The 5011-nt window shown below is 35.4% G+C and overlaps 1 pseudogene; it reads left to right on the forward strand.

The window, feature by feature from the left end:
- The first annotated feature begins 407 nt into the window (after nucleotides 1-407).
- On the forward strand, nucleotides 408-4677 carry LOC133080852 (large ribosomal subunit protein eL36-like; annotated as a pseudogene).
- Nucleotides 4678-5011: the final 334 nt, after the last annotated feature.

Here is a 5011-nt window from a genome sequence, read left to right on the forward strand (position 1 = left end):
AAGCCACCGCAATAAGCCCGCGCACTGCAAACAAGAGTAGCCTCCGCTTGCCGCAACTAGAGAAAGCCCACGTGCAGCAACAAAGACCCAACACAGCCAAAAATTTAAAAATAAAATAAGAAGGTAATGAAACAATACTTTCAATGTGTTGAGAGGAAATTACAATCAACTTAGAATTCTATACCCACTGAAAATCTATAAAGAACGAAGGTGAAAAAGAAGGAATCTCAAACAAACGAAAAGGAGGGTAGAGCGGTAAAAGGTAAAATAATTAACCACATAGGGACTATCTATTTTATCTAATCTATTGACTACATAAAACTATAGTAAGTTTCTAAGGCATTAAAAAACTAACAAAAGGGTATCTGCTGCCATCTGGCCCCAGGGACCGCAGTATAGGTCTAACCATGGCTCTGTGCTACCCTGTGGCCATGGGCTCAACAAGGGCCAGAAGGTGACCAAGATCATGACCCAGCCAAGACACAGCTGTGGCCTTGGGCACCTCATCAAGCACACCGAGTTCCCTCAGGACGTGATCCAAGGGGTGTGCAGCTTTGCCCTAAATGAGCAACATGACACGGCGATGTTCAAGGTCTCCAAGGACAAGCAGGCCCTCAAGTTTATCCAGAAAACATTAGGGACACATATCTGTGCCAAGAGGAAAGCAAGAGAACTGAGCAATGTCCTGGCCACCATGAGGAAAGCAGTTGCCAAGAAACTGAGGCCCCTCCCTGCTCTGTGCATAAGAAAAACTGTACAGGAAAAAAACCCAAAACAAACAAACAAACAAAACAACGAAACCCAACCTCAATTAAGGTAGAACTAAAATATACAACCCAGTAACGTAAGTCAGAAAGTGGGTGATTGGAATTAAAGTGTTTTCAGGTTCTCACAGTGTTTGGAAAAGGCAAAAGGGTAATGATTTACTTTGGACTTTGATGAGTTAAGTACTCATAACAAATTTTTAGATCAAGCACTAAAAGTCTAGGAATAAAATATTTAGCTTCTAAACTAATGGGGGGGGGAATGTAGTGATAAAAAGTTAGCAATCAAAACAAAGTTGAGAAAAAATAATCATAAAAAGGGGAACCAAATAGCTAAAAAAAAAATCAGTAATTGCAATAAGTATAATGCAATAGATGCTGCAGTTAAAAGCTTGTCAGAGCAGTGAAAAATCCAGCTCTATACACTCTTTTAAAAACCCATCTAGAATATAAGGATACAGAAAGGTTGAAATCAAAAGAATGGAAAAGACACACTAAGCAAATACTAAGTAAAAGAAAGCTGACATAACTACGTAAGTAACAAAGTAACAAGATAAAATGTACTTGAAAGCAAAAAATATTATTAGATACGAAAAGTTCACTACATAATGATGAAAACTATACTACAAAAACTGACAGACTAAAAGACACGACTGAAAAATCCATCATCATAACGGGAGACAGTAATATCCTCAAGTGATCAATAAACCAAGCAGGCAACAAAAGAAAACAAAATCAGTAAGGATTTATGAAATTTGAATAGCACAATTACCAAGCTTAATTTAATGGACACATTAAATTAATATAAATTTAAATTTAATTAATTAAATTAAATTAAAAACAATGCCAAAGCAACATTCCAAAACATTACAAGGACAGCACAGAAAGGAAAATGATATACCAAGTTCACTCACGAACATAGGTGCAAATATCCTAAGTAAACTATTAGCAAACTGAATTCAACAGTGTTTAAAAGGATAATATACTATTCCTAAGTTGGATTTACTCCAGGAATGTCTTGTAGACTGAATATTAAGAAGTCAATTAATTATTCATTTTCCTAGGTATAACATATTACGTTTTAATAGGAAAAAGTCCTTATATTTATGAGCTGCATACTGAAGTATGTCATCATATTTGCAGGTTATCTTTAAATGGTTAAGAAAAAAAAACATACAGGGAATTCCCTGGCGGTCCAGTGTTTAGGACTCAGCGGTCTCACTGCCCAGGACCTGGGTTCAATCCCTGGTCGGGGAATTAAGACACCAGAAGCAGTGTGACATGGTCAAAAATAAATAAATAAATAATAAAATAAAATGTGTGGACTCAAAGTTATCAAAAGAAAAGAAAGAAAAAAATATACAGCCCACTCAAAAAAAGTATATATAAATATACTCAAAAAAAAGAAAGAAAAAAATATACAGCCCACTCAAAAAAAGTATATATAAATAAAAAAATAAAAAAGAAAGAAAAAAATATACAGCCCACTCAAAAAAAGTATATATAAATAAAAAAGAAAGAAAAAAATATACAGCCCACTCAAAAAAAGTATATATAAATAAAAAAATATATAGCCCACTCAAAAAATGTATATATTATTTATATATACATAGATAAAGCAAAAATAGTAAAATGTTCACAATTTTTGTGCCTAAATCATAGGTATACGTGTGTTCACTGTACTATCCTTTCAACTTTTATGTACATTGGAAATTTTTCACAATGCAAAGTTATGAAAAAGGAAAACCAAATAATGAAATGTACCACATTAGCTGAGTAAGGGGAAAAAGTCTTTGACAAAATTGAACATACATACATGATTTTAAAAAAGAAAAACTATTAGCAAACATAATGGTGAGGGCTTCCCTGGTGGCGCAATGGTTAAAAATCTGCCTGCCAATTCAGGAGACAAGGGTTCAAGCCCTTGGGAAGATCCCACAAGCCGCGGAGCAACTAAGCCTGCGAGCCACAACTACTGAGCCCGCGTGCCACAACTACTGAAGCCCGCACGCCTAGAGCCCGTGCTCCGCAACAAGAGAAGCTACCACAATGCGAAGCTCGGGTACCGCAACGAAGAGTAGCCCTAGCTTGCCGCAACTAGAGAAAGCCTGTGTGCAGCAACGAAGACCCAATGCAGCCAAAAATAAATAAAATAAATAAATTTATATTTAAAAAAGAGAGAATTTAGCAAGCAAGTGTATTAGAAACAAAATCAATAAATGAAAATCAAGCGCATTTCTATACACCAGCTACTAATAGATTAAAAATATGAAGTACCCAGGAATAAATCTAACAAAAGGTGCACCAGATCTCTATGGGGAAAAATTATAAAGCTTTATTAAGAGATATTAAAGAATACCAAAATAAACAGAGGGCTTTGCTATGTTCATAGACTGTAAGATTTGCATTAATAAAAATGTCAGATGTCCTCAAATAGATCTATAGATTCAATGCAATCCCATTCCACAGATGAATTTAAACCTTTTTTTAAGAGGAAGGAAATTCTAACATATGTTACAACATGGATGAAGCTCAAAGACTTTATGTTAAATTAAATAAGCCAGACACAAAAGGACAAATAATGTGTGATTCCACTTATATAAGGCACCAGAGTCGTAAAATTCACAGAGGAAGTGGAATCATGGCTTCCAGGATCTGGGGTGGGGAGGAGGGAATGAAGAGTTAGTATTAATGAGTACAGAGTTTCAGTTGGAAGATAAAAAAGTTCTGGAGATGGATGGTGGTGATGTGGCACAATAACATGAATGAACTTGATGCCACTGCACTGTACACATAAAGATAGTTAAAATGGTAAATATCATGTGTATTTTACCACAACAAAAAATGGTTAATCCAAAATTCCAGATAATATTCATCTCTGGGAGGACGAGAGGACATGCAATTGGAGAGAAGTAGGCATGGGTCTTGACAATGTTCTATCTTGGCCTGGTAGTAGATTCACAGGTATTCATTGTTGTTGTTTAAACTAAACATATATATTTTCACACCTGATTTTGTATGCATGCCATATTTCTCTTAAAATTTTAAGCACATATATACACATAAATATAAGGAAAATAAATGTATGTGGTAAACCTGTAATGAAAAGCAAGGGAATTTATAAACACAAATTCAAGATAATGGTTCCCTCTGAGGGAGAGGGAAGGAAAGGGATCTGGGAGGGGACCCTAGGGGACTTCAGAGGTCACGATGATGTTTTGCTTTGTTTCCTAAAACTGAGTGGTGAGGTATACACAGGAGTCTGTTGCATCATGATTCTTTTATCCTCACACATATTTTTCAAATATTCTTTTAAATTTATTCAGTGTTTAATAAATGTAATTTTTACAGAGATCCCTAACAATATATATTTTAGAGTTTTGGCTTTATTTGTAAGTCTGGCACAGTGTCAAACACTGAGGCCAGCTACTTAATTAGATTTGTCTAGGCTACTTCTTTCCTAATACCTTTGTGGTTCCGTGGTCTAAAGAAGTACTTGTGATGTGATGAACAGACAACTTTAGTATATAATAAACCAAAACTCTCCTTTATGCAAGTGATTAAAAGGAGAACGTGCCCTCCTTTGGGGTATATTAAAGTTTTGCTGCAGCTCCTCCAGTTCCTTGCAGGGTAGAAATTGGGCCACTATGTCCCTTGGCTGCATTCATCCCGTTAGCTTTCTCTGCCTTTTTCCCCAACATCAACAAAGAAATAATATATAAAATACAACCACATAAAAGATCCTGTCATTTTTGACAAAGGAAACATTTTTCCAGGATACAGTACCAAGCATCTCCACTATTATATTAGAAAGAGAGTAAGGCTAATTATGGGGGCCCAGAGGGCTGTTTGGCAGAGCCCTCATAGCCACAAAGAACCCCAAATTTAGATCTTTGACCTCATCTCCAAATGAGATTACAATAGTCTCAAAGGCACACAAAAAAGATTTTCAAAAGACATTTGTTATGTAGTTTGAAGTGCATGTCCCAATACCAGACCATGATTCCTGTAGTGCCCTGTGAGTTGATATTTATTATAAGTCCCACCATTATCTTCTGACAAGCAGCTATATTGCAATATATTTCTTGGTTTGGCATTCTAACTTATTAAATATAAATATGTTAAAATTTACCACTAATTGTATAACACTGCTTTGGTGTTTCTTCATTTTGTAATAAATCAGGAGCCTTTAAAAATTAGGGTTGCCAGGTTTAGCAAAGAAAAATACAGGATACCCAGTTTAATTT

The sequence above is a fragment of the Eubalaena glacialis genome, chromosome 19, assembly GCF_028564815.1.
Source record: "Eubalaena glacialis isolate mEubGla1 chromosome 19, mEubGla1.1.hap2.+ XY, whole genome shotgun sequence".
Lineage (NCBI taxonomy): Eukaryota > Metazoa > Chordata > Mammalia > Artiodactyla > Balaenidae > Eubalaena > Eubalaena glacialis.